The 10,101-nt window shown below is 43.0% G+C and overlaps 1 long non-coding RNA gene across 1 annotated transcript in view; it reads left to right on the top strand.

Annotated features, from left to right (window-relative positions):
• The first annotated feature begins 1,405 nt into the window (after positions 1-1,405).
• LOC125486192 overlaps positions 1,406-10,101 on the top strand; it is a 14,995-nt gene continuing 6,299 nt past the window's right edge. Inside the window, exons 1-2 of the long non-coding RNA XR_007264881.1 lie at positions 1,406-1,490; positions 9,898-9,940. This is a non-coding gene — a long non-coding RNA (uncharacterized LOC125486192). The remainder of the gene's footprint in view (positions 1,491-9,897; positions 9,941-10,101) is intronic.

Raw genomic sequence — 10,101 nt, 5'->3', positions numbered from 1 at the left:
AAATGTTTCATGTTCTCTGAAGAAACCTCGACACAAAACGTAAAATGGTAGCATTATCCGGAAGAACTGAGCATGAAGTTTGATGATACTGTACTCTAAGGAAGTTCCCCAATTGTCATTTGATCCAGAACTACTGTGTGGGAAATGTAAAGATAGCTGCTTGGGGAAAGCACTGACAGGCTGGTTGATGTCTGTATTGATGCCATCTCCCAGAAGTAATCACTGTCTTCAGAGGAAAAGAGAGAACATTGAAAAATAGAGGAAATCGATAGGTAATCACTGTTGAGTATAGCAGAATAAATATTGCGAAGGATGAATAGGATACCTTTCATTGGGTCAGTACGTGTACAGTTTCGATTCACAAAGTGTTTGAGACCTCAGAGCTCTCTTAAACAGATGATAAAATGGTTCTGAACATTAAAACAACATTTTCCACACTCCTAAATCTCACTAAAACTTGGAAGATATGCACACTTGTTGGAATAGTGTGTTGGTACACTAAAGGTCATTGACAGTAATCCAACAATGTCATGTGACTTAAGAGATGGCACCATGAACTTGTCCTTGGTGATGGATGAAGACACTATGAAGGCAGTGCTTGTGCATTGAACTGCTGCATATTGTAGCTGGTATATGCTGCAGCTCCGGTTCATGGCTTGTGTATTTATTAAGCTCAATGGCAGGGAAACTAATTGTCTCATGTAGTGGGTTTGTTGCCTGCTGCTTAAACTGACAGGAACAACATCAGAATTGCATGATTAAGGCAAGTCACAGCATACAATATACGCGTGCATTTCTCAACACAGTTGTCAAACAAACTGTTTTGTCTCAAACACTATGATGCTTCTTGAGTTTTGTTGTGTTTGCACCATTGTAGGTATGTTTTTGAACATGTTCCTGACTGAAACCTTACAGTGGTGAATAGACTTTGACAGATTAGGAGGTGACTCGCTAATTACTGAGTACCCATACTCTATTCTACTCATGGGCCATGTTGACCTCCATTTATCAATTTGTCTTTCAAAATCTACTAGGAACAGGCATTCCAGAAAGAAAACCTGTAAAACTGGAGAATAAAATATACTGGAATGACCTATCTTTTGTCTATGAAAATCAAGTTCCAGTACATTCAGTCCCAAGTATTATTGTGTTTTTTAATGCTTTATTTCTGCCTTTGAAGTAACTGTCTACCCTCTGAAAACTGTTGTGATTCAGATTAAATGCATTTAAAAGGCAGTGCACAGGTCACAACTAAAGGGTCCTGTTTGGCCCATAAGGCTGCACTTCCAAATACAGATATCTGTAAATGGAGGATTTTGCAAGGAGCTGTTCCTCCAATCAGGGGCCACTTGTCTCCCAACTTTGCTGCTTGTAGGCTGACTAGTGAACCTATCAGCAGCAAATATGGGAGAGAAAGGAGACTTTGATTGGATGAGCAGTGATCGGGTGACTGATTGGTTTAACTCATCCTGAACCCAGGAGCTACAGAGGTAAGTCTGCAAAAGAGTGCCAGAGAGGGTTTTAGAGAGCCTTTGGCATAAGCAGCATAGGAATGAGAGTTGGTGAGTGTGAGTGTAGCAAAGGGAGTGTTGAACCATTAAGTGGGGATGTGGGGTGAGAGTCAGTTGGTTAGGGGTCAAGTGGATTGAGAATCAGGGCTTTGTCGGGAGTGGGGGGTGCCTTTAGCATTGGGCAGTGTTACCGTGCCCTGATTGGTTTGCCTTTCAGCACACTGATTGGTCATTTGGTCAGGATGTTCCAATTGGTTAACTGGGAACTGGAGGGATATGCTGCCTTCACATTCCAGGCCTTGGCAACATTAATGCACAAAACCACTCAGTCCTAAGGGTGACTGGAGATGTGGGTAATGAGGGATGGGACTAGCTTGGAGGGAATTGTGGCTAGTGAGATGAGTGAGTGAGTAGAGTAAGTAACCTGGGGGCAGTGGATGGTGAGTTAGATTGGATTGTACAAATCCACCCTTATCCTCTTCACCCTCTACCACTTGCCAACTTGGAATGCATCTCACCAGAGGGAAACCCAAGGCAGTTCTCCTGATATCCAGCTGCTTGGTCTAGCCTTGGTTCCCATCCCCTTTTCTGGTGATCGGTGAAATTTGCTCTCGGGCTCCCTGAATGAGACAAATATTAATAAGAGTCCTGTTCCTCATGCACCATGAGTGGGCAAACATGATTTAGATCATAGATCTGTATCTCATCATCATGTATATGCCTTAGTCATTAGTAAATATTCTGAGATATCACTACCGATCAGAAATTTTACTGGACCAGTCATACTCAATGGGTGCTGATTTGCTGTAAATGAACTTTTTTTCTGTTCAGTATTTTGTAGATCTTTTATCCCCCATTGGAATGTTATTTGCTCCCATTCCTAAGAACTAGCAGTAGGCCATTCAGCCCCTTGAGCTTGCTCTGCCATTTGATATGAACATGGCTGATCTCATCTTGGCCTCAACTCCATTTTCAGAGAGTCATAGAGCATGGAAACAGACCATACCAAACATACTCCCAAACTAGTCCCACCTGCCTGCTCTTGACTCATATTCCCCCAAACCTTTCCTATTCATGTAGCTATCCAAACGTTTTTTGAGCATTGTAATTGTACCTTCATCTACCACTTCCTCAGGAAGTTCGTTCCACACACAAACCACGCTCTGTGTAAAACATTTCCCCTCGTCTTTTTTAAATCTCTCTCCTCTCACCTTAAAAATGTGCCCCCTAATCTTGATATCCCCCATCCATGGGAAAAGACACCTACCATTAACACTATCTATACCTCTCATTATTTTATAAACTTCCATCAGGTTGCCAATCCCTGTAAACTTTCAACCCATTACTGATTAAAGATATGTCTACTCCTTAAATTTAGTTTTAAGTATTATTTCATATTCTTTAAGTAACTAGCAGCGTCGTGTGCTGAGGCAGGCCTGCACAATTCAGATTGAGGCCAGCATTGCTTACCCACAAGGAAGCACCCCAGTCCCTCTCTCAGTGACTTACGCCCCACAGCATCTAGGCTATTGAGAAGGTTCAGGCTGGAGATCCAGTCTTTCATGGATAGTCATTTCCTAAATTACAACAGTGACCACATTTCAAGAGCTTAATTGACTGCTAAGTACTGGTACATGTCATGGCAACTCCCTGCATAATACTGAACATGGGCTTCACTCTTGGAGGCGCAGTCTTTCATACACCACATGAAACAGAAAACCCTTGCACTCTTGGGTAGGTGGCAGAGATCCTTTAGCATTATTGAGGGGTCTCCTGAGATAATGGTTTATACTTAAGTCAGCAGGACTAATGCAGATGATCGTTTATCACTTTGTCTGTGGGAGCTTGCTGTGTGCAAATTGCTTGCCTCAATTCCTGCATTAAAACAGTGACTGTACCTCCCAAGAGTAGTCAAACGATTGTAAAGCAATGTTGGGATGCCCTGAGATCAGGAAAGGTGCTATATAAATTCAAGAGTTTACTGTTGTGACAATAGATCTACAAGTAGGATATGAAACAGGCTGGCTTTGTATCTTGGTTAAGAAGTTTGGTACAAAAGTATAAATAGTAACTATTTTCTACCAAGGGTGACAGGTCTGTACTGTTTTTCTATAAGTTGCAGTTCTATTTTTAAAACGTACACCTTCATCTCATGGTTTTTGAAGTGAAAGATTCAGCATAGCCAGGAAGCAGATAGGAGCTGCCTCTAATCCCAACTTGTAAACTAGGGGCAGGAATAGACCATTCAGCCCCTCGAGCCTGTTCTGCCATCCAATAAGATTATGGCTGATCTGTGGCCTAACTCCATATACCTGCGTTTAGCCCATATCCCTTAATACCTTTGCTTAACAAAAAATTATCTGTCTCCAATTCAAAATTTACAACTGATCCAGCATTCACTGCCATTTGTGGAAGAGAGTTCCAAACTTCTACCGCCTTTTAAGTGTGGAAGTGCTTCCAAAATCTCTCCGAAATGGTCTAGCTCTAATTCTCAGACTATGCTCCCTAATGGTCAGATATACAAACAGATCAAAGGTACACCAATGGGGTCACCCTTCTCAGGGCTCATCGCAGTCATGCAAAGACTGGAACACACCACCCTCCCCCACATTCAACCTAAACTGTGGATTCGGTATGTAGACGACACATTCGAAGAGACCCACCACCTCATCAACAGCGTATTTACGGGGATTAAATTCACAAGGGAAGAAGAAAACAACAATTAACTTCCGTTTCTGGATGTTAAAGTGGAGCGATTGACAAACAGGGAGTTCCAAACCTCAGTATACAGAAAAGCAACCCATATGGATCAATTCCTCAATTTCCACAGCAAACACCCCAACGTCCACAAACCAAGCTGCATTAGGACACTATTTAACTGGGCCAGGACACACTGCAACACTCCAGAACTATGCAGGAAAGAGGAAGATCACTTATTCAAGATCCTCACTTTAAACGGATATCCCCACAACTTCAACCACAGATGCCTACAAAACAACAACAGGAGGACACAGTACAACCTAATACACTGGCCACGCTGCCCTACATCAAGAACATATCGGAACTGACAACAAGACTCCTAAGACCACTAGGAATCATGGTAGCCCACAAGCCCACAGCTACTCTACGGCAAATATCCACAAGGATTAAAGACCCCATTCCCACAACATGCAGAACCAACGTGGTTTACAAAATACCATGCAACAACTGCCATAAACATTACATCAGACGGACAGATAGGAAGGAAACTAGCCATCAGAATACACGAACGTCAGCTAGCAGCAAAACAGCACGACGAGCTCTCCTTAATATCGGTATATTCAGATAATGAAGGCCATCAATTTAACTGGGACAAGGTAACCGTAGTAGCCCAAGCCAAACATAGACATGCGCAGGAATTCCTAGAGGCATGGTTCTCCACCCATACTTCAATCAACAAACATATAGAATTGGACCCCATATACAAATCCATACAGATCAAAACCGGAAATAACAGTACTCACCATAACAGACCGGACAGTATAAATTCCAAGCGGAGTAGAATAACATCGCTTCATCGGAGGCTCCACTGATGATGTCACCTATCATAGTGATGAAACGTCTGAACAAAAACGAGCCAGCTCGGCGAGCAAGTCAACAACTTCATCCACAATCTAAGCTACAGATCTTTGTCAAAACTTTAAATAGTTTGTCTATTCTGTCTTTCCCAGTTAGTATCTTGAAGACTTCCGTCAGATCGTCCCTTAACCTTTTAAATTCTAGAGAAAACAGATGAATAGTTGAAGGGTAGCACTGGATGATTTAAAAATTGTGGCACTGTTAGATCCTGATCACAGCTATAATTCCACTCGACTAGCCATGTCAAGTTGAGATACTTCAAAAAAAATTCAAATGAAATTGGGCTCAAATAATTTAACTCTCGTATTGATCAGGATCAAGTTTATAACTGAATTGTTATTTAACAAAGCATTTCAAGGGAGGGAGGACAAGTAGAAAGCACCATACTTTTTCAGTACCATTTTGTTGCTGGCTTTCCCACCTTTGCCCTGTGAACTAGTATTTTTGCAGGAAGTCCCATTTTAAAATTCTGCTATGGAATTTGGTTCAGATGTCACCAGCCAGGTTAATTATAAACTACAATCTAAAAGACAAAGTGCTTGATGCTACTTGGTAGGCAATTAAATGGGAAGTGATGCATTGATTACCAGTGTCTGCTTTAACTGGGGGTGGAGGCTATCTCCCATGTTTTCACGTTTTAACAGCATTCGGTGCGGGGCATCACAGCCATTAGAAGGGGCATGGTGCAGGTTTGTCCAAATAATAGAGCTTTAAAAAAAGAGGTTTAGCTAAGAGGACGGATTACATAAACAAACCAAAATTGGTGGTATAGTGAATAATGAAGAAGGCTGACCTCAAAGTACAACAGGGACCTTGATCAGATGGGCCAATGGGCCGAGGGATGGCAGATAGAGTTTAATTTAGATAAATGCGTGGTGCTGTATTTCGGAAAGGCAAATCAGGGCAGGATTTATGTACTTAATGGTAAGATCCTGGGGAGTGTTGCCGAACAAAGAGACCTTGGAGTGCAGGTTCATAGTTCCTTGAAAGTGGAATTGGAGGTGTACAGGCTAGTGAAGAAGGCATTTGGTACGCATTCCTTCATTGGTCAGTGCATTGAGTACAGGAGTTGGGATGTAATACGGCTATACAGGACATTGCTTAGGCCATTTTTGGAATACTGTGTTGAATTATGGTCTCCCTGCTGTAGGAAAGATGTTGTGAAACTTGAAAGGGTTCAGACAAGATTTACAAGGATGTTGCCAGGGTTGGAGGGTTTGAGTTGTATGTAGAGGCTGAGTAGGCCGGGGCTATTTTCTCTGGAGTGTCGGAGGCTGCGGGGTGACTGTATGCAGGTGTATAAAATTATGAGGGGCATGGATAGGGTGAATAGCCAAGGTCTTTTCCCGGGGTTGGGGAGACCAAAGCTAGGGGGCATGGGTTTAAGGTGAGAGGGGATGGATTAAAAAGGGACCTAAGGCGCTATTTTTTCACACAGCATTTGGCGCATGTATGGAATAGAATGAGCTACCAGAGGAGGTGGTGGAGCTGGGTACAATTACAACATTTAAAAGGCATCTGGATAGGTATATGAATAGGAAGGGTTTAAAGCGATATGGGCCAACTGTTGGCAAATGATACTTGGTCAGATTGGCATGTCTGGTTGGCATGGACAGGTTGGACCGAAGGGTCTGTTGCTGTGCTATACATTTCTATGACTCTATATTAATACTGTGATTACAAAAAGCAGGCCAGAGACTGGGTATTCTGCAGTAAGTAATTGCAGGAGGAGCACCAAAACAATAGCTGCAGTATCAATTTGCCTTTTGACTTCACGTTCAACACAATGTCTAAATAGCATTGAGACTAGCTATGTGTGCCTATCAAGGCAATTGGTGGCTGTTTGGTTCAACTTCCTAGATGAACATCTTAGGTCTTCGAGGTGGGTAAGCCGCCTCCTATCAGTGGCCTTGAATTCACTGTCATCTGCTTGTTCCAAAGGTGAGCATGGGACCTGTGTGGGATGTCACGCAGCAGCAACAGTGAGATGACAAATATCCTGTATGACAGGATGTCAGATATTATTGTCAACAGAGATTCAGACCATCAGGCACAAAGGACTGCAGGGTTTGCTTTGATGGCAGTATTCTTTTAAGTAAAGGTCTCAGACTGCATCATGTCAACATCAAAGTCTTGTTGTGTAAGGCCAAAATATTCACCACATTGGCTGGGCCATTTTGAAGATCTCGTTGTGGAACCATGGCTTGGTGCTGGGGCACCCTGCAGCATGTCCCTTCAAGAATTTCCTGCACGGTTGCTGTCTCCTGCACACTGCTCTCAATAAAATACAAGGTAGTGAAACATCTCCTGTTTATAGACCCTTGCAGCAGCCGTGCCACACACCCTCCCCCTCAAACCCTACAACAAATCAACAGCACCCCGCATTTCCAAATGCACCTTGGAGATCAAATCAGCTACCCACTCATAACCAACAATGCTCTTCTTTAGTGACCTTCCTGCCACAGTCATATCTCTTCACAGAAGCACGGTTGTTCAGTGGGCAGCACTGCTGCCTCACAGCGCCAGGGACCTGGGTTTGATTCTAGCCTTGGGCAACTGTCTGTGTGAGGTTTACACATCCTCCCCGTGTCTGTGTGAATTTTCTCCAGGTGCTCCGGTTTCCTCCCACAGTCCAAAGGTGTGCAGGTTAGGTGGATTGGCCATGGGAAATGGACAGTTATAGGGCTAGGGTGGTGGGCTGGGTCTGGGTGGGCTATTCTCCAAAGGGTCAGTGTGGACCCGATGGGCCAAATAGCCTGCTTCTACATTGTAGGGATCCTATGTGTGCTCATAAACTGTAGCTTTCCAGACTAAAGAACTTCAGAACATTGAGAAAACACTCATTCCATGCTGTCTGCAAGCCTACTTCAGAAAATGCCAAGACTGTTGTTTTAGCTTTTCATCTGAACAACACAAAGGCCACTGAAGAATTTCATGCCCAGTCCTATGGTTGACCAGTCACTCACAACCCAATGTCAAAATACTTTGGCACCACTTTTAACCACACATCCTCCTGGCAACACAACTGAATTCCGGAGTCAAGGACAAGATGAGCCTGAATCTTATAATCTGCATCGTGTCGACCTCAGAAGGTCATAGGGTATGCTTTTAGATCTCCCGATCACCACACAGTAGATGCTGACTACTTGAACTTAGGTGGCCTGTCTAGTCTCCTCCTGACAACCTCCAGGTATAAGACGTTCCTCTGGGCTCTCACTGCTGCTTTTGGCTGTTGGAAACTTGCATGCTCCATGATGAGGCAGTCTAAATATCAGGATGGTGACTGACTAGCAGGAGAACACACCACTCTTAGTTCTCCAAACCACTCATCATCCTGACTTGGAAATATATCGACGTTACATCAGTGTCACTGGGTTACAATCCTGCAACTTTTTCCCTGACAGCATTGTGGGTCAAACTGCAGCATGTGGACCACAACGGTTCAAGAAGGCAGCTCACCACGACTTTCTCAAGGACAACTAAGGACGAGCAATAAATGCTGGCCCAGCCAGCGACACCCATGTTCCATGAATGATTAAAAAGGTCTAGTTGCAGCCACATTGATGGGACACGCTGCACATCTGGTTCAGCCTGCTCATTGGGCCCTCTGTCTCTAATTGGACAGATATTACGCAGAGAGTCCAATAATTTGTTGCCTTCCACAAAATGCCACCGGGCATTGTTAATAACGATGAGCAAGGTCAGATTTGGAAAAAGGCCTAACAATCTTGGTGAGATCTGGCCCAGAAGCTCAAATTGTCATGGATAATCGTAGCATTATCAGTGAGCTCCCTTTTATGTAGTACAAAAAAAACCCCAGAGCCTTTCACAATGATTCTTCTTCATACGTAAGTATATATCTCCACAGATATTTCACTTGATGATGTGTTTTATTTATGACAAATTAATGATACAAACACAAATATTAAACCCATAAGAATGATGTGTTAATCTTAAAAAATTAAACAGAGGGACAAGAGATACTCAGGAGAAAAGAATAAAATAGCAAACTCCACTGCAATGAGTAATAGCAGTAAGACTGTCATTGTACTACATTAAAATATTAACTAGTCAATTCATAGCCATGTAAACACTATTTCATACAGGAAGAGAAAGTACACTGGCTTTGATACCACTCTTCCTCTGCTGTGTAACTGTACTGTACTCCCATCAGCCAATGTCATGTACACTTTCATTCATTTCACTTTATCCTTTATCATACAGTTTCAGGGCAGAGGGTAATATCACATCTGCTCACTTACCTCCAGGGTGTCCCCAAGAACATCTGTCAGTGTCTGCCCTCTTCGCTCCCTGCCATGGCAGGTAATGGATGATCAAATATTATCGTACAAGGTTATTTTTGCAGTGATGCTTAGCTTAGTATTTCCAATGCTGAGAGCTCTCCTCCTGTGCATCTGGTGATTTAAATCCAGAACTGCTTTGTAAATGAACACTGAGACAATTATCACATTGCACAACAAGGTGACTGGAGCATTTTATGCAGCATCCCTCCCTTTCAGCACATTGACAACACTCCCTCTGGCCTAGAGAGGGCAGATATCACCCTAATTTTTTTTTAAACAACAATGAAACAGGTGATTAAAGGATTAGGCAAGCTGCTGTTATTTTTGCCACAGCATTCTTCAGGTATTAACTGGTCAATTGCCGTCATTTGCAGTTGCTTCAATGTAATGTGCAGCTGATATGTCACCATGTTTAAATGTGTTATCTTATTTATTTCCACAAATTTTTGCTAATCTTTGTACAGAGCTGTGGTTTCTCTTGAAGGATCATAAGACATGGAAACAGAGGTAGGCCATTTAGTCCATCAACATAGCTATTATCATTCTTGAGGGTGGGCTAGTGATAGCAAAGTTTGGAGGTTGAGACTGTGCGTGTGTGTGCGTGCGTGCATGTGCGTGCACGCGTGTGTGTGCCTATGTGTGTGCGTGTGTGTGCCTATGTGTGTGCG

The sequence above is a fragment of the Rhincodon typus genome, chromosome 26 (genome assembly GCF_021869965.1).
Source record: "Rhincodon typus isolate 14 chromosome 26, sRhiTyp1.1, whole genome shotgun sequence".
Classification (NCBI taxonomy): Eukaryota; Metazoa; Chordata; class Chondrichthyes; order Orectolobiformes; family Rhincodontidae; genus Rhincodon; species Rhincodon typus.
The sequence above is the reverse complement of the archived record's forward strand: the minus strand, read 5'-3'. Positions and strand labels throughout refer to the sequence as shown.